Source organism: Plecotus auritus (assembly GCF_963455305.1).
Source record: "Plecotus auritus genome assembly, chromosome: 7".
Taxonomy (NCBI): domain Eukaryota; kingdom Metazoa; phylum Chordata; class Mammalia; order Chiroptera; family Vespertilionidae; genus Plecotus; species Plecotus auritus.
The window spans coordinates 55,724,058-55,748,983 of NC_137774.1; the positions used below are offsets into that span (position 1 = coordinate 55,724,058).

The window sequence follows — 24,926 nt, forward strand, 5'->3', positions numbered from 1 at the left end:
GAGGGGTTACTATTCCAAGAAAGCAGTGAGAAAAGCTCTAGAGCAGGTGGTTTCAAAATAGCAAGGTTATTTTTAGAGGCAAGAATGGGGCCAGAGAGAAGCCACATCCTTGAAGGTAGGCTATGGGGCTGCGAGGCCAAGGCCACCAGAGGCACATGCACTACCACCATGTCCAGGAATGCCCATGAGGGGCGTGGCAAGGCTGCCCAGTGCCTAACAACAAATAACAACTTCTCCTTTTCTGACAGCAAAGGTGTTAGACATTGAAATTAGGGATAGAAAACCAAAAACAAGAAAAGAAGGCTTTAAAAATCCCTACTGAGGTAAAGACTTAACTGAGAGATCCTTCCTAAAGATGATCTGTCAGCCCCGTACCCTTTGGCCTCTCATTCCCCCCACATGATGATGCTTTGGGAAAGGAGACAGGTTGCCATGGCTCAGAAACTGGAATGGCTGTTGCGGGGCTCCAGGGCAGCTGTCAGCTTCTCCACTGAGTGGCCCCAAGAGTTTGGCATATCCCCAGTCCAGTTCCTGGTGAGACAGCAGTGGGAGAAAGGCAATGGTCGCCATCTGGGGTTGCTTCACTGTGAGCCTCCCTCCTGGAGCTCCAAGTAGGTCCTGCCCACCCAGATGGGAGGTCCCTGAGCCAGGGCCAAGGGGAGGGCCTGGTCTGAGAGTCAGGACGCTGGGTCTGGTGGACTGCCTGCAATTGGAAACAGTCTCTGTGTGTCCACCGGAAGGAAGGTGGAGTTCCCAGGGCTCCAGCCTCAGTTCAGGTGCTCTCCCTGTAGCTCTCCAGGCTGCCCTAGGAGCTCCTCTGACCACCACCACCTCCCTCATCACTAGGGCAGCTCTTGCTCCGACTCGGCTGCCCGCTCTCTGGCCCTTAGGAGGTGGAAGGAGTCAGCTCCCCGGTTCCCATCCCCTTTCTTATGGGGCCCCTGGCTCAGCCAGTCATCCTTGGGTCCAGCTCAGGATGGAGGTGGCCAGGCCCGAGGACCGGCCATGGGCTTACAGGGAGGCCTCCACCTTCAGGTGGAGAAAGAGCTTTTACCCTCAGCTATGTGTTCAAAGAACATCCTGCCTCAAAATGACCCCCAGGTAGGGACAGGAGGAGGGGCAAGAGTCCCTCTTCTAAGGGTGGGCCATAACCACATAAAGCAAGTGCTCTCAGGAGGGAAGCAAGCTCACAGTACCTCTCCCAGGCATTCCTGGAGGGTCATTGGGCTGGAAAGAGGAGCTTGGTGGGTTGTCCTGTAACCAAACAGGGGGGTCTGGGGGGTCCTTAGGAGCAGAGGGCAAAGAAGGTGGCCTGGGACCCACCCACCTGCCTTTGGCTGGGAAGAACCACATGCACCTCAGGCCTGGGCTCCCCTCCCCAGATGACAGCTATTCTACAGCCACAGGAACACAGCACCCAGCCCAGGGCAGAGCCTGCAGGGTCCTCCCAGCATTCCCAACTGCTGGCTCTGGCTCCAGCCCCTTCTCTCTTCGCAAGTTCTAATCCCAGGCCTTCTTTGGCATCATGCTCTCTTTGGGCAAACTAAGGGTAGCAGCCTCTGCCCTCTGAGAGATCTGCCCCCGTGCCCCCTCCCCCGAAGTGCACGCTCTTGCTGGCACTGACAAGGCTCAGTGTCTCTGAGGTGGGGCCTCTTGTAGTGAGGAAAGGCCTCTGGTGCCGTGGACCATTGTGAGGATTAGGCCAGGAGCTGTGAGGTTTGGGCACGTCATGGCCTTGTTTCCGGCGTGAGCCAGGAGCAAGAGCAGAGTGGAGAGAGGGGATGGCAGAGGGGCTTTCCCAAAGCAATTTCCTCACTTGGCCTTGATGTCCACCCTAACCCCTGGCCTGTGGTCTCACAAAGCTGCTGGGATACACCACCTATGACACAGATGCACAGATTAGATAAGTTATCTGTCTGTACCATAGAACCAATAACTTATAAACTGTAACACATGTATAACACACACAGGCAAGTTAAGTGGGGACAATAAAACATCAACAGAAATTCTAATATTTTCTTTTTTCAGGACCATCTAGTGCAGTGGTCGCCAACCTTTTGGACCTCACGGACTACCAGTGGTCCACAGACCACCGGTTGGCAACTGCTGATCTAGTGGGCCCCTGGGAGGCATACACTCCTCTTTAAGTACTATGTTCCAGGGCTCGAACTTACCAAACTATATTCACCATCCCCTCTTGCCAGTAATTGTTTTCACGGGGCACATGGCCACCAGCTATAGACAAGATTTCCCAGCCAGCCCTGAAGCTGGCCCTGAAGCTGGATGTGGTTACGGGACTCTCACCAATAGCACTGCCAGACTCCTCTGGGCCTCAGTGTCTTTGTGTGTAAATGAGGGATCTACCTTCTTCCAGAAGTGCCAATAAAAGGCAAAGGCATGAAGGAATGAATGTTTATTTACGACCTAGGTGTCAGGATTTCACAATTACAACCTCTTCATGCCTTCTTAAATATTATTTACACAGCAGGCACCATCTAGTCCTATTAACCACACAGAAAAGGGAGCAGAGAGTAAACCAGTCAGAAACGAAGGAAAAGCACTGGTACCTGCCATGGAAACGGTGCCTGAGTCTCCCAGCAGCACGCGCGCTGCATCTGCTATGTGTGTGTGCTTCCCATGCTGCGCCCTGGCCCCTCCCATCCTCTCACCAACGACTCCCACCACCTTCGAGACTGGCAATGCTGTCACCCACTTGCCCCTACTCCACACGAAGCTGTGCCTCCTGCACTCACAGAGCTGGGGCAGATTCCACCAGGGTCTCCAGAGAGCCTCCGGCCCCCGCCTGCCCCCCCCCACCTCTGTCCATGAGGGGCCACACTGCTCTGCATTCTCAGCACTCTGAGGAGAGAGAACTGCTCCTTAACAATCCATTTCCCAGCTATGCCGAGACCTCCTGCTGGGAGAGCAAGGGCAAATATCTAAGCTGTAACCGGAATCCAGCTAGAGGGAACCCCTCACCCCAATGCTGTCAGCAGAGAAGCCAGCTCTGTCCAACAATCTCCCTGCCCTCATTCTACACCTCCAGAGGTTAGAAATCCAGGCCTCCTACAAGACTGAGCATTACCTACTTTTGCTCGCTCATTTCCCAAAAAAGGGATGGCTGTCTTCAGGGCATCCAACTCTGTATGGGTTCCGTCCATGCCCAGCAATGGCACTGACAGCCCTGCAGCCATCTGGGGAACTCTGGTCCTCTTCTGCCTCCACACTACACCAGCTAAGACGGCAGAGCTGTTAGAGAGCAGTGGATGGTTTAAGCAGGAGGTGACCAAGCGGGAGGGCACAAGACCTGGGCCTTTTTCCAGGGATATGACGACCCTGCTGAGAACCAGCCTTCCTACTTATCCTCTGCCTGTTGGCCCCCAAGAGGCCAAGGGAACCTCTGCCCATTGCAGGTGGCACCTGTCAGAGGCCCGCTTAGGACAATCCTGCTACAGTAGCTTCACTACCTTGGGATCCTCCATGCCCACCCCTGGCCCAAGGAGGTGTGCTTTAGGGAAAACCCTGGGAGCTTGGGAAGGTGAGCTTCTCTGAGCCAGGGGGAAAGAAGAGGAAAGTGGGACAGAAATACAGAGGGGCCATTTAGAGCTATCAAGGTGGGTGCAGGGGGAGGAGGCTTTCCTTCAGGCAGCTGTGCTTCTAGAACACTCCAGAAGATGGGGGCGGCTCATATGCGAGGCCTGGATGGAATGGGAATCGTCCATTTTGCTCCCCATTCAGTGGGAAAACAAGAGTCCCATAAAAACAAAGGCTTCCTCCCTTGGCAAAGAGGCACTCACAAAATCTCAAGGTCAGAAAGCACCTTTCAAGGTGAAGCTCAAGCCCATCCACTGTCTGATTTCCTGCAATAGTTCATGTATTTCTCAAACTCATCTGACCATGACTGACCGAGAACTGTGCATTTCATACTGGGATGAACACACACATATGTGCATGCACACACATGTGAATTGAAAATTATGGAACATTTTTACTGCATGTATGCATTTTGTATTATTCTGTCGTATTCACCAAAACTGACTTAAAGAGTAGGAAAAACACTGGTGCCAGCAGCCAGCCAGCACATCTGACACTGTCAGGAGCAGGGCTCTACACGCTCCAGGTAAGGCATGAAGAATCTACCTTCCAGCCCTGACCGGTTTGGTTCAGTGGATAGAGCGTCGGCCTGCGGACTCAGGGGTCCCAGGTTCAATTCTGGTCGGGGTCGTGTACCTTGGTTGTGGGCACATACCCACAAGGGCATGTACCTTGGTTGCAGGCACATACCCAGTGGGGAGTGTGCAGGAGGCAGCTGACCGATGTTTCTAACTCTCTGTCCCTCTCCCTTCCTCTCTGTAAAAAATCAATAAAATATATTAAAAAAAAAAAAAAAAAAAGGAATCTACCTTTCAGTGAAAGCCCTTGCAGCAAGAATCGTAGTAATTATTTATTCCGCTGGGCAGGGCTCTAAACAAGGAGTTACAGGTATGCCTCATTCACCCTGTTGACAGCCTCAGGAGGCAGGCACTGATAGGCCCGATTTGCAGATATCTAAGCTGGGGATCAGTGGGGAAGGGACCTGATGCCGGTGGAGCCACTTGGAACAGTCTGCCCCTCCTCTCCTTATGCCTTTTCTCCCTGGTCCTTGCAACCATTTGCACAGTCATGTTCAAGGTTACTGGCAGAACCAGTGGGCAGGCCACCAGGCCTAATCTAGTGAAGGGCTTGCTGAGCTTGTGGTGCTCACAATGGGATCACACGGGGCCCAGGAAGGAATGCAACTTCCCTATCCTCCCCAAAGGTAATGATAATGGTGCCCAAGAGCTCCCTTACAGACAGGCCTGGTGGGCAGCTGTGCTGGAGGGTTGGTTAGGCCACTCAAGTCAGGTCCAAGGAGAGCCCACATCCTTTCTTTGGGACTGAGGAAGCTGAACCTGAGTTCTCTATGGAAGGAAGGTGGCCCTTAGGGAGCATCTGCTGAGTACTGCACCTTGTCCCTGGCACCCAGAACGGGCAAATCCATAGACAAGAAACAGATTAATGGTTGTTGGGGCTGGGTGGGGAGTGGGGGTGAGGAGTGGCTGCTTAATGGGCACGGAATTTCCGTCTGGAGTGCTGAGAAAGTTCTGGGCTAGATATTGGTGATGGTGGCACATTATAAATGTACTAGATATCAATGAACTGTATACTTTAAAGTAGTTAAAATGGTGAATTTCTATGTTATGTGTATTTTATCACAATACAGAAATCCCTCACTCCACAGCTGTCACAAGACTAGAGGTGATACTGTGAAGCGAGGGCTCCGAGCTGCACACAACCCAGGCTGCTTCCACCCGTTTCTTAGTTGCAAACACACTCCCCACCATGGCAGGGGTGGTATAAGAACACAATTTCTTCAATGTGCTTTGCCTGAATGCTTGCCCCAGGAAGATGGGAAGAAAGCTTAGGGCACAGTTCTCTCCTACCCCAGGACAGAAAGGAGGCTGATAGGGGGATGAGAGGACTGGCCTGGCTGGACTGGAAGATACTCTAGGCATCACTGAGCCCCTGAGAGGGGAGGGAGAGCTGGCCCTAACATGGCTAACAGTAGATTATTGTAAATGCTGGGTCAAACCAAGAAGCTTATCCAAGGGCAAGCAGCTGGCATACATTCTCCAGGCCTTGCTGGCTCCCCACTCGAGACCCTGGGAAGATCAGTCTAATTTCCTGGCCACACTCCAGCAGATGGAAAAGGCGTGAGAGGATGTCTGTCCTCTGGAGCACCCGACTCCTCACCTGCAATGAGTCTCTGGCCCGCAAACTCCTCATCCCACTCCTCACTGATCCAAACCAAGTCAGGGAGATAGGAGCCTCAACCCTGGGATCTGTTCTGCGGCAGAAGCGCTGCAGTCTGCGGATGCTAATCCCCCAGGCCCGGCGCTCGGATCCTCAGCACCATTCAGACAGGAAGAAAACGGGGCAACGACAGCCTTGCTTACAATGGTCTCCCTGTAGTCACCAGGAGTGGCCCCAGAAAGACCATTCACAAGTATAGATCTGGCCCAGCCACATTCTGCCTCAATTGCTCCAAGGGCCTCAAGCCCAAGCTCTCTGCCCTGTGTTTGGGGCCCTCAATCACCCTGGCCTCACCTCCTGCCCCTGTTCACAGGCCTGGGAGACCCACAGCTATTTGCTAAATAGGCTGACCTCCTGCCTCACTTCTCCCCGCTTCTGGATGGTCACCCTGTAGCCCCTAGTCCACTTATGAGCCTGCCCATCTGTTCTCCATGCTAGACTGTGAGGTCCTTGATAAAACTATATTATTTATAGATTTTACTATATGTACCTATGTTGGCATGGCCCCAAATGAACTTCAGTATATATTTTTGAATGCTATATGGAACAAACCAACCCTCTGAAATTATATTGCAGGTTCATTTATAATATATAATATATATTCTACTTATAAATATGCTTTATTTATAAAATAGGAATACCCAACCTTACCAAACCCCATGGTTGTCAAGCGAATAGTGGGATGATGCACGTGGAAAGGACGGACAGTAACAATCTCCCACTGTTTGAGGGGTATGAGATGGAGGGCCTGAAGGAGATTCAGGGCCCAGAAAGAGAATTCCACTTCCAGGGGCTCATGGTACTGCTCTGCAGCCACCACCCCTAGCAACTAGAAGATGATAAAGTTGAAAGGCAAGAGGTGGGTGTAGTGATACTGCATAATTCCATTTATATGAAATGTCCAAAATAGGTAAATCGATAGAAACAGAAAGTAGATTAATTAGTGGTTTGGGGCTGATGGAGAATTGGGGGTGATAACTAAGGGGTGCAGGATTTCTTTGGGAGAAGGGGAATAAAAATGTTCTAAAATTAGATGGTGGTGATGATTGTACAACCCTGTGAATATACTTAATGGCTTGTACACTTAAAAATAAAACAAAATATTGCAGAGATATAAATAACTAGGTGGGTGTGGCGGCCAGCGGATCTGGCCCTGTAGGAAACCTGTGCGGCTCCACTCAGGTTCCTGCAGAAAGAACACTCGCTGCTGCCTCCAACTCAGGGCTGGACGGTGCTTGACACCCTCCCTCTGGCCCACACACCAGACATGGAAACAGGCCAGAGAGGCATGAGGACGAAGTCCAGTTTTCCAAGTCCCAGCCCACCTGAGCATGTGACCCTTGGCCCAGGAGAAGGAAGAGACCACAGCAGCATGGGCAGGCCATCCCTAAGGAGCTAAGCTCTGCTGAGGGTGGCCCCTGCTAGAAACAACACTCCTGTCCCTCGGAAGCCCCTCTTTCAGGATTCCGCTTGGGCCCATCCAGGAGCAGGTGGGCTTTCTGAGCAGTTGGGGCTCCTATGGATTTAGCAGAAAGGACCCATGACACAGGGGAACATTTGCTAATCCCAAGCAGCAACAGGAGCTGTGTCCAGCACAATTCCCACACTGGGCCTGCAACCTCAGAGCTGTGGGAAGAAGGACGAGTGGGCCGATACTGTACATGCTGAGGTTCTGGTGGAGCTGGTGGGAGATTGCAGAAGGGACCCGTTCGGGGTTCTGTTGACCAGACAAGCTCCCTGCATTCCTGGGGCACTGTCAGGGTCAGCTAAACTTTTATTTTTTATTTTTCAAGGAGAAAAGAACACAACAAAGACCCTTTTTACTTATTGCCAAGGCCAAGAAGTTCCTTCTCCCACCTGCTGTGTCAGACTTGCCTGCTGACCCAGGCTGCTGGCTGGGCAGCAAGATACCCAGGCTCCCACTAAATGGCAAAGGGTGTCCGCCAGGGGAGTTGCCTTGGGAAGCCATCACCACCCAGGCAAGGCCTATGTCACCCTAAGACCAGGGCGAGGAATGGAGGGAAGAATCATTTACAACCTCCTTGCTCCACCCAACCAGCATGGGAGCAGAATTCCACAAGAACCAAGTGCCACCACACCATACACAGCAATGAACTCAACCAGATCAGAGACCTAAATCTAAGAGCAAAACAATAAAACTCTTAGAAGACCAAGGGCAATGGCTTCATAACACTGGATTTGACAATGACTGGATATGACAATATAAGCACAAGCAACAAGAAAAAGTGGGATAAACTGGACTTTGTCAAAATTAAATACTTTGGTGCATTTAAGGACACTATCAACAGAGTGAAAAGGCAATCACAGAATGGGAGAAAATATCTGCGAATCACATCCTGTATAATCCTATCTAATAAAAGAGTAATATGCAAATTGAACATCACTCCAAGACACAAGATGGACGCCCCCATGTGGTCAAAGATGGCTGCCCCCATGTGGACACAAGATGGCCACCATAAGATGGCCAGCAGGGGAGGGCAGTTGTGACCAGTTAGAGGTGACCAGGCCAGCAGAGGAGGGCAGTTGGGGGTGACCAGGCCAGCAGAGGAGGGCAGTTGGGGGGAATCAGGCTGGAAGAGGAGGACAGTTGGGGGGGTGGGGACCCAGGCCTGCGAGGGGAGGGCAGTGGGGGGGGAGACCAGGCCTACAGGGGAGGGCAGTTGTGGGCGATGAGGCCAGCAGGGAGGGCAGTTAGGGGTGACCGGGCCTGCAGGGGAGGGCAATTGGGGGGGACCCAGGCTTGCAGGGGAAGGCAGTTGGGGGGGACCAGTCCTACAGGGGAGGGCAGTTGTGGGCGATCAGACCAGCAGGGAGGGCAGTTAGGGGCGACCAGGCTGGCAGAGGAGGGCAGTTGGGGGGGACCAGGCCTGCAGGAAAGGGCAGTTGGGGGGGACCAGGCCTGCAGGGGAGGACTGTTGGGGGGGACCCAAGCCTGCAGTGGAGGACTGTTGGGGGGGACCCAGGCCTGCAGGGGAGGGCAGTTGGGGGGGGAGCAGGCCTGCAGGGGAGGACTGTTGGGGGGACCAAGCCTGCAGTGGAGGACTGTTGGGGGGGACCCAGGCCTGCAGGGGAGGGCAGTTGGGGGGGACCAGGCCTGCAGGGGAGGGCAGTTGGGGGGGACCAAGCCTGCAGTGGAGGACAGTTGGGGGGGACCCAGGCCTGCAGGGGACGGCAGTTGGGGGTGACCAGGCTTGCAGGGGAGGGCAGTTAGGGGGGACCGGGCCAGCAGGGGAGGGCAGTTGGGGGCAACCAGACTGGCAGGGAAGGGCAGTTAGGGGTGACCAGGCCGGCAGGTGAGGGCAGTTAGGGGCAATTGCGCCGGCCGGGAGCAGTTAGGCGTCAATCAGGCTGGCAGGGGAGTGGTTAGGGGGTGATCTGGCTGGCAGGCAGAAGCGGTTAGGGCAGTGGTCGGCAAACTCATTAGTCAACAGAGCCAAATATCAACAGTACAATGATTGAAATTTCTTTTGAGAGCCAAATTTTTTAAACTTAAACTTCTTCTAATGCCACTTCTTCAAAATAGACTCGCCCAGGTCGTGGTATTTTGTGGAAGAGCCACACTCATGGGGCCAAAGAGCCACATGTGGCTTGCAAGCCGCAGTTTGCCGACCACTGGGTTAGGGGTAATCAGGCAGAGGCAGGCGAGTGGTTGGGAGCCAGCAGTCCTGGATTGTGAGAGGGATGTCCCAGATTGGAGAGGGTGCAGGCTGGGCTGAGGGACACCTCCCCCTCTCCTGTCCCCCCCTGCATGAATTTCATGCTCCGGGTCTCTAGTATGTGATAAAGAATTAATATACAGAATATAAAAAGAATTCCTACAACTCAACAGCAAAAAATAAATAAGAAAAAGCAATTTAAAAGATTTGAATAAGCATTGCTCCAAAGAAGATATACAAATGGCCAATAAGCACATGAAAAGACACTTGGCATCATTAGTTATTAGGGAGATGCAAATTAAAACCACAATGATATATGAAGCACTTCGTACTTACTAGGTTGGTTATAATAAAAATGCTGAAAGTATGTGTTGACGAGGATATGAAGAAATTAGAACCCTGTGTATTGCTGGTGGGAAGACAAAATGGTACAGCTGCTGTGCAAAACCGTTTGGCAGTTCCTCAAAAACTTAAACATAGACATAGAATTACCATATCATCTAGCAATGCCACTTCTAGGCATATACCCAGAAGAATTGAAATCAGGGTATTAAAGAGATATTTGTACACCATGTTCATAGCAGCAAATTCACAATAGCCAAAAGGTGGAAGCAACCCAAGGGTCCACTTGAATATGACACAGAGAAGACAAAGGGCTAAATGGATAAACAAAATGTGGTCTATGCATACAATTAAATATTACTCAGCCGTAAAAAGGAAGGAAATTCTGACATATACTATGGATGAATCTTGAAAACATTGTATTAAATGAAATACACCAGACACAAAAGGGCAAATATTATTGTATAACTGCTATGGAGTTTGTTTGAGAAGACTAGAGATGGATGGTTGTGATGGCAGTACAACAATGTAAATGTATTTCATGCCATTTAACTACACACTTAAAAATGGTTAAGATGGTAAATTTTATGTTATGTATATTTGAACACACACACACACACACACACACACACACACACACACAAGTGTTCAGGGCAACTTGGGATTCTAGGCAGAAAGAAGTGCCTCATTTAGGCCAACATGCTCTTGTGTGGAAGTGGTCATTCTACAGAGGAAGCCTGGCCAACTCTGGCCCATCTCATTGTGGCCTTGTGTGAGGTCCTCCCCAGCGGTATAGAACAGAGTCCTCAGTGGGCACTTACTCTCCCCCAGCTTCCTACCTCTCCCCATTTCCCACCCTCAGCTCAAAGGTAGGAACAACATCCTGCCAGATACAAAAAAGCGTGGGAGCCCAGAGCATGACCTCCCCTCCCCCGCCAATCTTGCTGCTTTCCTCTGCTATAGGATACCAATACCCCACACCACAGCTGCACCTGAATGATAAAAGAACTGGAGACCCACGTATGAAGACTGAGGCTTGGTGGTAAGACTCATCACAGAAGCAAAATCAAAGGACTGCCTCTGAGTGTGTGGTGTCCTGGCTCCATCTGTCCGCCATGGGAAAAGTCCAATCTTGTCTTCATCAACCCAGTGTCCAAAAGTGCTGTGCCACGCTGAAGCTTAGCTCCCATCTGTCCCCATCCAGCTAGTGCAGCCTGTCCCCAGCTGGCACTGTGCCCAGGCCTGCACTTCCTCCAGCAAGGGGAGGGGGCACATGTTACAAAGCACATATCACTGAGTGAGAGAAAGCTTCTTTGTTAGGTTGATTATATTATCTCAGACTTGGGACAGCCGGATGCTTCTTTTAACTAATCAATCAACTTTCCAAGCTTTCCTGAGCTTCTGATGGCTCCACCCCCTAACTAATTTATTTCCTAGATCTAGATGGGTTCTATGTCCCTTATCTAATCCGATCCTTTTTCCAGGCTACACAGTGGCCATTTTGGCTTCCACTGCGCATGTGCAGGCTTACTTCCCACCACTCTCCCCCGACAATAGCAGGGTGGGGCGGTGTATGGTGGGCGGGGGATGCGTTAATCCCCTTGCCTCGGCAATGCTGCTATCCCTTGGAGTGGGTGAAGCTGTTGCTTCCTGGTTAAGCAGGCTTATGCTCCCTCGTTTACTATGCTTAATAATGTCTGACTTCCTTTGCTCCCTTCCTTTATCAATATCTGGTTACCTATGCTAACAGAAGGTGTGATGATCTCACATGAGCACCTGTTAATAGGTATGAGCCTCCTCCCTTAAGGAGGACTGGTACAGTTTAGCACACTGGCCTGGTTTACCCCAGACCCAGAAAGCTTATTTCCTTAGCTCCAGCCCTTGAAGTAAATTGATCTTTTCCCCCATCAGCCAACCCACTAAACCCTACCTTCATAGTTTAGCCTGTCCTGGTTTCTACCTGGCACCCGGGCACTTTCTTCCTCCCTGGCCCTTCAGTGCCTGGTCTCAGCCTCTGCTCCTGGTTAGTCACACAATTTGAGAGCTGACCTAGAAGACTCCTGGAGGAAGTACATCTGGACCTAAGAGCCTGGCTCCTTCCACTTCACATTGATTATCACATCCACTGAATACAGGAGGAGGAGAAGTTTTCAGGGCCCTGCCTAAAAGACCACATAATCACCTTAGGACTCACTCAGCAAACGTTTAGGTACAGACTGGAGCCATTTACTGAGCATGTATTTTGGGGGTGGTGGTGGTGGTACTGTTCTTGGTTGGTGCTGGGGATAGAGGTGAGAACAGGACAAAGTGCCACCCACCCTCCATCCCCCCTCCCGCCCAAGAAAAGCTCACTTTATTTTTATGGCGATGAAGAAAAAAATAAGCGGAAAAACAAAGAACTGTCCAATTTCAGGGAGTGATAAGTGATAGGAATGAAAGGAAAGCAGGTACAAGGCTAGAAAATGCCTGGGAGGTGGACACCCAGAGTCCAAGCAGAGAACCAATGGGGAAAACAGTTCTGAGGCCCCGGAGCAGGGATGAGTTGGGTCTGCCTGCAGAAGCTGGCAGGCCAACCTGCTGGTAGGATAAAGAGAGCCCTTGGAGGCCACAGCCTGCTGGGCCAGGGGATGTAATCTGCAAAGGAGGTGAGACAGGGAGGGAGCCTGACTAGCTCACAGAGCACTCTGACCCCCGACAAATGAGGCAGGCAGAGGAAACACGGTTGGGCCAGAATGCTAATGGCATGTGGGGTGAAGAGTGGGAGGATTTGGAATATACTGACGGTAGAGCCAAGTGAACTTCAGGTGTGTGCAGGTGAGAATAAAAGTAGCCAGGGATGACCCCAAGGATTTGGGCCTCAGTGACTCAGGTAGAACAGGTGCTAAACTAAAGCACTAAATTTCCTTAAATTTTTCTGTACTTGGCCTATATTCCAGCTACCTTCCTCTGGCATTTCTATGCCTCTGTCTTCATAGAAAACAGATCCTTTTAGGCTGATACCATATGCGATGGGACTTAGGCAGGACAAGAAGGGAAGCAGCAGAAACAGAGAGAGGACAGAGACAGAAGCCAGTGGCTACCTGGAAGGCAGGGTCACAAGCTGGCTATGTGAAGAAAGGCAGCGGCCACCCTCAAGCCTTGGCTGCAGCTAATCCTGGGGCACAAAAGAGTTCCAGCAGCAACCCTGGGATGTCCCCAAGATCACGGGAGCTAAAGAGACAGAGAACCTGAGAAGAGTCCCACTTGGCGGAGCCGAGGAGGCCTACTGGAGATGGCTCGGGGCTGAGAGGTGTGGAGGGTCAGGGGAGGGAGGTCCAGGGCAGGACAGTGCAGGAGCAGTCCCACAGGGCAGAGTCTGAGGAATGAGGGAGGGTGAAAAGAGGGGAGATCTAGAAGGACTTGAACTCAGCTTTATTCTCGAGCATGAAACCAGTATGTTGTGCTGACAGTCTTAAGTCACCTCTCAACAGAAACACTTCCTTTTTGGCAGAGAATCATGTCCATCACAACTGGAGGGCCTGAAATACCCTCAGGTAAGGAAGCAGAGCCCAGAGGGGTCAAATGGCCCATGGACACATAGACATCCGCGGGCACAGGCCCCAAGACGGCTTCCTGGAGCCAGGGAAGCAAGGACGTGGTGGGTTGGGAGTGGGAGGTTAGTGCTTGTGCCACCGACAGAAATGCCCAGTATTTTCTGAGGCCTGTGTCTCTTTGGGTGGGGGTGGGACAGGTATTGGCAGCTCACAAACAACCTAGAGACAGCCTCTCTCCCTTGTTTCCTTCCCAGGCTCTATCTACTGCTCTGAAATGCCTCTCCATGAAGCCCAACCCTAGCCCAAGGAGACCCATCCTCCTCCAGCAGAACGGTGCTTGCTACAGAGGAACACAGAGAAGGTGGCTTGGGAGAGGACACACACAACTTAGCACTCAACGGAGGCCAGAAATAAACAGAACTTGGCTCACAGGAACAACAAGCAGTGGAGAGAGGGTCCAAAATCGAGTCCTGCAGGAGTGGACTGAAGGAGCCAGGGCTCTTTACTCTTAGAGAACGAGGGTTGACTAACTGAGGAGGGGCTGGGGACACAAGACAAAATCACTGTCTCCAAAAATCATTCATTCAACAAACATACACTGGATGCCAGGCCCTGGGGACATAGGGATGAGTGAGACACGGCACCCACTATGGTGTGATCAGCACTGCAGTGCAGGTATGAACATTTCTGTGGACAGCACAGCACACGGCGGCCAGAGACAGAGACACCAAGTGTCTTAAAGGCTCCTTGTGGCACAGGGTCAGATCTGTCTGGGGAGTTCTGGAGGGGAAGACAGTTCCACAGGTTTTGGGGCAGCACTTTATGAAGGGTTTCTCCATAAATAAACATCTTGCTCCCATAAGCCTGGGGCTGGCATCATCTGCATTGTAGATATATAAAAAACACTCAGGAAAGCAAAGTGGCTGCTACCAGCAGCACTCGTCCATTTAGCAGGTATTTACTGAGCACCTACTATGTGCTGGGACCATTCTAGGTATTAGGAATACAGTAATGAACAAAACTGACAAAAATCTCTGACTTCACAAAGCTGACCTTCCAGTCTAGAGTCAGGCAAGTAACATAAATAAAGTGAACTTGTGAGGTGGTGGTGGTGTGTGCCATGGTGAAAAATGAAGCCAGAGTGGGAAATGGGAGTTTGGGGTGAGAAGCCATTTTGAATAGGCCAGGTAAGAAACGCTTCCCCAGGGCCAGGTGGGCAGAAGGTAAGGGAGTGAGGCACAGAAAGGGGAGGAGAACCCTGAAGGAGGAGGCCTAAAGCAAGCATCTGGCCTCACATCAAACTCAGGACAGAAGGAAGGGGGCAGTGGAAGGCTGCCAGCCCTCAAGGTGCTGATGAAACTGTTGGTGAATGGCTTATTCCTCAAGTCCCGTTTTAGTTCTGCTGCCTTGGTTTAACCAAACAGAACAGTCTGAAAAAGAGTCTTGTAACTCCAGTTTAACTAGTCCTGAGAAGAATGCTAGTTGAAGCCTTGACAGTCATTCCCCTGGCCGGCCACTTACTGGCTGCCATCATCCAGCCTCCTCACTGTAGAGGCAGAAGAGGAGTTTTTGGACAACCGGCCTCAGCAGCAGAGTGCCCAGGGCCTTGGAGAGGAAGTCCCTTGGTAACGTTCTGACCAGGACCCAAGTCCACCCACTTTTTAGCTTCACTCCGGTGATCCCAGTTCCCCTTATTCTGTGGCTGGCAGCAGCCTGGGCTTCCTGGCCAGGGACAGGGTCCTTCCCGCCCTCCCAAGGGCAACGCCAATGGCACTTCACTTCCCAGTCCTAGAATTGCCTTTCCTCCAAAGAGCCTTTGTTCCTTTCATTGGAGAAGGAAAGTAGAAACCAAGATCTGGATACTAGGTGTGCTCTTTGCCGTTGGAGTTTTGCTGTCTCTAGGCCTCAGCCGACAGAACAAGAAAATAGGTGTATATACACATACCTCCCTCGATCTATAACTCTTTATACTAGTATGTCTCTGTTAAACTAAACATATTGTCTTCAACTCTTAATCCAGTATCACATGGATAATTCTAGCCTTTCCCTTGTTTGCCTGTAACTTGCACTCCCACATTGCCATTAATTGCTGAGCTGCCTAACCCAATACATACCCGTGGTGGCTGCCTGTGGGAAGGACTTTCTCAGCGGGCGCACAGTGCTTACTGCAGTCCTTCTGCCCTTAGTCCTGCAGATTCCACTCATTTCCATGCGCACATTTCCTTCCCCTCCCAGGGAACTGCCGAGCAGCCGCTGTCCCAGCTCCCGGCTACCAGTGCTCAGCTATTTTATACTTAAGCCTGAGTGTTTGAGCCTCCCTTTGAAGGCAGTTTGGTAGGAAGAATGGGAGAAACTGGAGACAGTAAGAAGATAGAAGAAAAAGAAAGGGGGCTAAAGGTACTTTTTGGCAGAAGCTGTGCTTCCAGCCCCGTCAGAGCTGTCTCTTCAGAGCTGTCGCTTGGGAGACCAGGCCCAGGTGGAGAGGAGGCAGCAGGCAGGCGGCAGGGCATGCAGGCTGGAGCAGTCTGGCCTTATATGGAGATTTTCACATTCTGGCTCCCCAGGCCTTCAGCTGCTGCCACCCCTAATAGGAGGGAGAGGGCTGCTGTTCCACACGAATGAATTGCTTTCCTGCCTAAAGGGCAGCAGCTAGATGAAGAAAGAACAAGCTGCTGTTTGCCTCAGTGAGACTGGAAGCAGTACAGCTGTGGGGCCATCACGTCCACCAGCCCCGCTGCAGGCCTTCCCACTCGCCCTCCCGTCCTGGGGTCTGAAGCAGGGAGGAGAGGCTTGAGGGAGACAGAGGTTTTAGAGCTTAAAGCAATGATTTTCAGCTTTTGCTGAATAATGGGATCACCTGGCGAGATTTTTAAATAGAGGTTCCATTCTCAGAGACTGGCTCAAAGTTTCTGGGGTAGGGCTTGGGCACTGAAATTACTAAAAGGCCTCCCAGTGCTGCTAACGCCCAGGCAAGGTGGAGGACAAAGGCACAGCAGACATCTCTGACGCCTGGCTGTGGTCCCTGCCTGGCCATCAGCTGTACCAGGTCATGAACAGCTTCTGGCTGGGCCACAGAGGCCCCAATGACAGAGGGAGAGGAGGGACACAGTGCATCTGTTAAAGCGCTTGCTGTAAGGTGGTGGGGAGTGCACAAGAGGGTACATAGAGTGGATATAACTGAAAATGTGATTTCATAAGGTGCCCTAGCACCCAGTGCTTGAATTAGCACCCCAAAGGCCCTGTCAGCCACCTCAGTGAATAAAAGTAACCCCTTCGGGCAGCCCTGAGGGAGGGAGGCAGTCCTCTCCCCTCTAGTGACACTGTGAGAAGCTTGGGAAAGTGGGAAGAGAAAGACCATGTCAGGCAACTGTACCACCTACAAGAGACACGTGAGAGGTGAGGAAATATGGCAGGGCTGCTGCCTTTCTGCACGATGAGAGGGGTAAAGCCCAAGCAATGTGGGAAGCAGACTCCCACCTCAGCAGCCCCCGCCCTGAGCTCTGGGTCCAGCTCCTTTGGCTCTGGTCCGTGCAAGCATCTGAATGGAGCACAGCATGTGTGGGGGAGCTCCTTGCCAACACAAGGGCAGTGCTGACCCAAAGGCACCAGTGGTTCACGAACACACTCCCTCTTCCTGGCAACCACGTACAGACCCAGAGGAAAGCATGTCGAGCCTCACAACCTGGGGCCACCACAGATAATATTTATCAGGGCCAGCAAAAGCTGGAAGCCCAAAGGAATTCAAATCACCCTTTGCGGGGGGGGGGGGGGGGGGGGGGGGGCGGGGGACGACTCAGATTTATTCCAAGAATCCAAACAAGCTAGAGAGAAAGAAATGAGACTGAGCTTGTGAGTATCAGGAATCACTGGGCTCCCCCAGATGTTCAGATTTTGCATCATTGAAGGACAGAGAGGTTAAGAAAAGGCAAGTGAGCTCTGGTCAGTGTGGTTCAGTTGGTGCATCATCCCATGCACTGAAGGGTTGCCAGTTCGATTCCTGGTTGGGGCACATGCCCAGGTTGCAGGTTTGAACCCTGTTTGGGGTGCGTGTGGGAGGCAGCTGATCAATGTTTCTCACATCAATGTTTCTCTCCACCCCCACTTCCTTCCTCTCTCACTAAAAATCAATAAAAACATTTTTTTTTTTTTTTTTTAAAGAAAAGGCAGGGGACCCACAGGATAACCTGGGCCTGGGGCCTATATACCAAGTCTCCCTGAACATAGGCCAGGCCTTTCCTTTTGCCCCTGGAGAGACCAGATTCCAGGGAAACTAGGGAACCCAGGACAGAGGGAAGAGAGAGGGAACCTGCTCCATGAGACCCAGGCGTCTACCTGCACCAACAGTGCCAGGCTCAGGGAGCACCTGCTGGGCCCCCACTCCTGTTGCCTGGCTGGAGGAAACTGGCTTGAGGCTAAGAACCCCTAAACTCCTCTAAGGACAGGCCCTGTGCCAAATGCCAGGGAGACAGGAACAACCCAAACAGTGCCCAGCCTATCTGGGTTCCACTCCCCATCCGAACTACAGCTGACAGCAGAAACGAGTCCTACATAGGGTTCTAGACTTCTTCCCAAGGATCGTGGGGGTTTCTCACTGGGAGGAGCTGGAGCCCCTGGTATCTAGAACCCTGGAAAAAGCACCCTTTTCTTCCAGACCCCAGTGTTTCTCCTCAATTTATAGAAAAAGCACCAGCAGCCTCCCTTTCAGGGCAGGGATGCTGGAGTACACCAAAACCTAATGCCCTCTGGGTTAAGCTTCCAAGTGGCAGGAATAGGAACAAAGAAATAACCGAAATGTGTGGGAGATACAAAACCTTCAGAGAGAAGGTGTCACGTTCTACTGCTGCCAAAGACATCAGCGCTCCAGGAAAAGGCTCTGTTAAGCTCTGAGGTCCTCTGTGAGCTTTACAGAAAGGCTTGCTGTGAGGAAGAAGCCCCCTGTGGATGTTCTCACTAGTCTCTTCCCTACTGGAACTCCCACACTGACACTTCCTGAGGCTCTACGTTGACACGGTGATGTTTTAAGATCCATCTTTATAATTAGCAACTCCCAACATGAGAAAACATACGAGTTGTCAGTTAAAAAGGCTTTCAGGAATTTCTGTGCATGCATGGGGGACTTTTCTCATGATGCTCCTCTACCCTAATGAAAACCCAGCCTCTGAGATAACAGAAGTCTTGCTCATAAAAGAGGCTGACCTGCCTCTCAGGAAAGAGCTCTCCATCCCAAAACCTCTCCAACTGGCCTGGCCAAAGCCTTCAACTGGTCAGAGACACTGAAGCACTCAGAAAGACCCAGCTCTGGACCAGCACAATCCTGTGGAGGCCATGTCCAGCCCCCAAAGCACCATGCATGGGAAGAGAGAGGGCCTTTCCGGCCCTGGGGGACTTCTAACAGGCCCAGGTGAGGGGGTGGGTATTTGGGAAAGTGGTCTCCAGAAGTGTTCTTGGCACTCCCTCTCAGAAACGGTCACATCTCAACTCTTCTGAGATCACAGGCTCTGCTCACACTGGTTCCTTCTGCTGCCAGCCACCATCAAGTCCTCTGGGCAGAGGTGCTTCTGCAAGTCGACTGCAAAGGGCCAAGAAGCATTAATGCCCAGAAACCACCACAGGCTCAATAGGAAATACCCAGAGTGTGAGAACCAAGTTTCCTTTCACTCATCCAGCCATCAATGGACTAGTAAGTACAGTTGGTCCTCTGTTTCCACAGGTTCCACATCTGTGGATTCAACCACCATCCTCTATACTAATAAAAGGGTAATATGCTAATTAGACTAGACATCTTCTGGACATCATTCCAGACGTTCTTCCAGACAAAGGCATGGTGGCGGGGGCTGAGGCAGAGGTGGTTTGGGGCGACCAGGATGGCAGGGGAGAGCAGTTAGGGGCGACCAGGCCAGCAGGGGTGAGCAGTTAGGGGCGACCAGGCCAGCAGGGGAGGGCAGTTAGAGGTGACTAGGCAGGCAGGCAGAGTGGTTAGGGGCGATCAGGCAGGCAGGCAGGTTAGTGGTTAGGAGCCAGCGGTCCTAGGTTGAGAAAGGGATGTCTAACTGCCAGTTTAGGCCCGATCCCGCAGGCATATATATACTAATAAAAGGGTAATATGCTAATTAGACTGGACATCTTCCAGACATCCTTCTGGACGTCCTTCCGAACAAAGCCACAGTGGCGGGGCATGCCTTAGGAAGAGGCTGAGCGCTAAGACACCCAGGCCAGTGTGCAAGGTCTACAGCCTCACAGGATCACTTGTTCTCCAAACTTCTGGGACACCCTGGCCCAAAAAGGAGCAGGTCCTTGTCACCATGATGGAGCATGCAGCCCAGCACACTGTAGCAAGGAAGCTATGCCTGGAGACTTTTCAAATTCACTCCTCACAAAACCATACAGAGCGAGCACGACTCCTACATGAGGATGAGGAGGGATGGTTCAGACCTGCCAAGGAGCTGAGGGCCAATGGCTGTCCAACAAGAAGTCAGGACAGGCTGAACCCCTGGCGGAGCAGAGGAACCTCTCCCGGCTTGGTGCCATGCAGGTTCTTCTTGCCTTCTAATGACCCTCCCAGGCACACATGTCCAGCATTCTTCCCCAGCATGATACATGGGCTACCTACCTCTCCTCTGAAGCTAATTAAATGTCGAGTTAACTTTAATCCCAGGATTTCTGTACTTGGGATGAGCCCAGAGGCCAGAGGAATTTACTGGATGACCTCAATTGTCTCTGAAATGTTGGCCTACAATTCCAGATGGTGTTGGGGTCACAGGATGAAACCTTTCACTCAGGATATGAATATATTCTACATTCTTATAGCTGCTAGAATCATCAAAAGTTCCTTTCTCTGGGGGAAAAGCTAAATGATGACTGTTCCCAAGAAAATATCGTATGAGATGTCCTGTTGCTAAAAAGGAACAAAGCAGCTTTCCTTAAAGATCTGATTCTTCAGCTTAAAATAAACAGAGGGCCTCAGAGCAAAGGGAAATGGTGAGCAAGGGCCATTGTCTGAGGCAGGATGTCAGGAGAGCATATTTGAAATCAATCTGCTTTCTTGCAGAAAATTATGCTTCCATCTTTTTCTTTCTTTTTTTTTTTTAATATATTTTATTGATTTTTTACAGAGAGGAAGAGAGAGAGAGGGATAGAGAGTTAGAAACATCGATCAGCTGCCTCCTGCACACCTCCTACTGGGGATGTGCCCGCAACCAAGGTACGTGCCCTTGACCAGAATCGAACCTGGGACCTTTCAGTCCGCAGGCCGACGCCCTATCCACTGAGCCAAACCAGTTTCGGCGCTTCCATCTTTTTCAATACTCTTTCACTCCATGCTATCCTGACACAGCAGCTAGGAGAGGGGGACCCTCCCTCACCAACAGGGGTCCCCGCAGGAAGCAGCCACCGTCAATGCTGACAGCCCACTGGAAACTACTTAAGAAACAGAGCAGGGCCAGGAAGGGGCAGGGCTTCAACAGCAAGAGCCTTTGTTTCAAGCAAAAAACAGATTTTATTTTGGTTGGGGATGAACATCAACTCTTTCTACATAAAATGAGGACAGTTATATTGAAGCACAAGGTGAGCTGCTTACGCTTCAGAAAGGCCTCCAATTAGGCAACTTAGCAAAAATAGAGGCCACCCTTCCAGAACAGCCAGGGCACCTGGACAGACGATGCCACTGCTACCCTGGCATCACACGTCCCTAGTCTGGGCTTCCCTGCAGGAGAGCGGGTGGAGAGCACAGGCTCCAGAGCTAGCGGACAGGGCAGGACAACTGACTGGATCAGAGGAGGCAGGGAGGCCTCCGTAGCTCTACATTTAGCCAAAACTTTTACTTTAGACTTTCACCAAAGTGTCAGGAAGTAGAAGTGAAGTGACTGCCTGGAGTAACCTGCCTTCTGCCTCTCAGTCCAGTATTTGCTCGGCCACACCACATGCCTCAAGGGAGACAAGACCCCAGGGGATGGAGGAACAGATGAAACATCTATGGGTAGGACAAGGAGAGAGGAGGCACCCCATAGGAAGAACTGAACATTATGCTCCACAGGAAACTGAACATGAGAGGTGGCCAGACCTGGAGTTGAGCACACTCCAAACCATGGACACCCACGCGTGCATTAGGGACACATGCTGTGTCAAGTGTGCAAGGCCCACAGGTGGTATCAGCTCTAGGGGCACATGCCAGACAGAGTGGTTACAATAGGGTAAGTAAATGAGGTCGAGCCACAGAAGAACATGGGGTTTGGAGGGATAAGGGCAGGAAGGAGATGCCCATACAATCCTATATAATAATCCTATATAATAAAGAGGGAATATGCAAATTGACCATCACTCCAACACACAAGATGGCTTCCCCCATGTGGTCAAAGATGGCCGCCCCCATGTGGACACAAGATGGCCACCACAAGATGGCCAGCAGGGGAGGATGTTGGGGGGGACCCAGGCCTGCAGGGGAGGGCAGTTGGGGGGAACCAGGCCAGCAGGGGAGAACAGTTAGGGGCAAACAGGCTGGCAGGGGAGCAGTTAGGCATCAATCAGGCTGGCAGGGGAGTGGTTAGGGGGTTATCAGGCTGGCAGGCAGAAGCAGTTAGGGGCAATCAGGAAGGCAGGCAGGCGAGCAGTTGGGAGCCAGTAGTCCTGGATTGTGAGAGGGATGTCCGACTGCCCGTTTAGGCCCGATCTACTGGGATTGGGCCTAAACGGGCAGTCGGACATCCCTCGAGGGGTCCTAGATTGGATAGGGTGCAGGCTGGGCTAAGGGACACCCCCCGTGCACGAATTTTGTGCACCGGGCCTCTAGTCTATATATATATATATAAAAGGCTAATATGCTAAGTGTGTCCGACCATCTGACTGGTCATTATGACCACCAGGGGGCAGACGCTCAACACAGGAGCTGCCATGACACGCACTGGCACCACGGACCTAGCACCCACACTTGGCTTCCCCCAAATGGGACACAGGCCTTGCCACCACCCCAGAGTGACAGTCCACCAAATTGCAGCTGATGCTGCCAAGACCCCATGGCACAAAATGCGGCCCACAGCCCAGCCCAGCCCAGCCCAGCCCGGAATGGTTGCTGTGGGCAATGGGTTCCTCTCCCTAGCAATGACTAGCCTCCTTGCAGTTTCTTCAGCCCAGGAATACGACTTGCTTTACAGGCAGGTGCAAACATTTCACACTTTAACCAAATGTCTGTGAAGCGTTTTCCCGTGCCTCATCTCATTTGATCCTCACAGAAGTCCTGGAATAGGTAGATAGGAGACTTGGTGGAATCCTATTTCCTTTTCATTAGCTGGAAAACGGAGATTTAGAAAGCTTAGAAACTTGACCCGACTGAAAAGAAGTAAGAAATGGTGGACCTTGAAAATGACTTCAGGTTTTCTCACTGCACAGAATATAGTCGAGCACTGCTGCAGTTAAATATTTTACCCTTTGTTCTCCTTGCATGATCTACAATAATAATCTGCTTCGTGTTGATATTTACTGCTGTGTTGCTGACAATTACCTAAAAGAGAAGTTGGGGTGCTTCACTGGGCTGGAAAAAGTTTAGCTACATCAGAAAGCAGGTCTAATTAAGCAAGTTTATTCTGTATCTATAAAAGGCTAAGTTGACTTGCGCATGCGTGATACATATAAAGTTCTCACTGGCACCCATCGCTTACATGTGTTTCAATCTGTCATTGTCGATCGTGAATTTGGTTGACACTTCTATTATAAAGAGTGAATAGCGATATTAAAATATTTCTTCTAATTAATTTCCTTTCAATGTGCATGAATCCATGCACTGGGCCACTAGTTTTCCATAAAAGACCAGAACAAACAGCACAGAAGGTCTGCCCAAACAACCCTGGACAAGTTTCTCAGAGAGCTGGTATGCCACAGCTCCCCAGGAAGAGGGGCCCGTGAGCTGGGATAAGCATGACACCAAGAGATGCCACCTCGGCAACAGAGGTGTGCACCCCAGCATGTGGGCACTCCATCTGGCTATCTCGTTGGCTCCTCAGGACCCTGAGGTAGAGGCTGTCACAGTGCACAGATGAGAAGAGAGTGACTCGTGGAAAACTCACACCTCTTCTGCATGCTCTTCTTCCTCACCGCAGGGCAGATGTGTGAGGCCTTCACCCTGGCTGTTCCCTGGCCCCAATCCTAAAGACATGGAAAGGAGGCAGAGCCATATAGCCGCCTCTGGAGGCCCAGGCATTTTGGCAGCCAGGCAGCATCAGAGGGTTGGTTATTTCTTTGGGGACACCTGTAATGTTTGACACAGAACAGAACACAAGGCAGGTCCTTGTGAAGGTCAAAGGACAGAAGGGGCCCCTGATGGCTATCACCTTCCTACCTCAAGTCCTGATCTTAACTACAGGGCTACCTTGAATAGCAATAGCCCTTACGAACCGGGAGGGAAAAGCTTTCAGGTGATTATCCTCAATCAGAAGTTCGCTCCTTTGCAGCCTTCATCTTCCTAAGACTGCCACTCGTATCACTGGCAAACCAAGCCTTGTCGAGGCCAGGCCCCCAACCTGCTGGGGGTCAGCAGGGGAAGCACGGCCACAGGCTATCCAGGCACAGCTGTGAGAGCTCACAGCCTGGAAGGGCCCTCCCAGAAGAACCCAGACTGCACTGTCTGAGCAGTCTGCAAACTTGTAACAAAATCCTTAAGCATCCACAGCCTTTGTCATTTTAAGTTCTATTTCTAGAAGTTTACCCTCAAGAAATAATTCCAAAAAATAATACATGCACAATTGGAGTCCTTACTGTTGTCTAAGCTATTTTCAAATATTTCTGAAGTTCTTTCTTTTAAAAAACATGAAAAATATATATATTTTAAAAACCTGATAGAATACTAACAAAATGTTAAGCTCTGCGTGTACAGCAGCTAGCAGGCATCCCTGGGCCTGAGAGGAAGGCCCCCCTTCTGAGTGAAGCGTGACTCGCTGCTCGAGGCTCAAGATGAGCAGAGCTGGCCACAGCCAGGTCTTGCTCCCCTCTCCCTCACCCTGAGACGAACTCCACTCAGTTCTCGTTCAATGTCCACAACCATCCTAAAAAGCTGTTATTACATTCCCCATTCCACAGAGGAGCAAATTTAGGTTTGGCAAGGTTACAAGAAGTGTTCAAGGTCAGCTAGCAGTGGTACAGTTGAAATTCAAACCCACACATCTCAGTCTGTGTATTTTCTATAGAATGCTTGAGGAAAGACTCATTTGGTTTAGTTTCCTTTTGACTGGCTCCCCAGTGGGGAGGCCCAACTTGAGCCTGTGCACACGGACTGCTCAAGCAGTGGTGCTGTCTCCCCTCAACAATGTGTGCAGATTGGACTCCATTCCCTCTACTCACCTGGCATTTAGGAGGGGCACAAGACACTCTGGCTAACCTGGGTCTGAGCTATAAGTGTGCAGGGTAACTGGTCATCACCCACACTGTGTCCATCAATGCACCCTCTGCCTGGGCCTGCTGCTGTGCAGATGTGAGACCTGGACAGTCACCAAAGGCCTCGGTTACACACTGAATATTTGTATCTCTCCAAAATTCTCATGCTGAAACCTTACCCAGG

At 51.2% G+C, this 24,926-nt stretch overlaps 1 protein-coding gene across 8 annotated transcripts in view; it reads right to left on the reverse strand.

Moving 5' to 3' along the window:
- MPRIP (myosin phosphatase Rho interacting protein) overlaps window positions 1–24,926 on the reverse strand; it is a 188,624-nt gene that overhangs the window by 88,589 nt on the left and 75,109 nt on the right. The window lies entirely within an intron of this gene.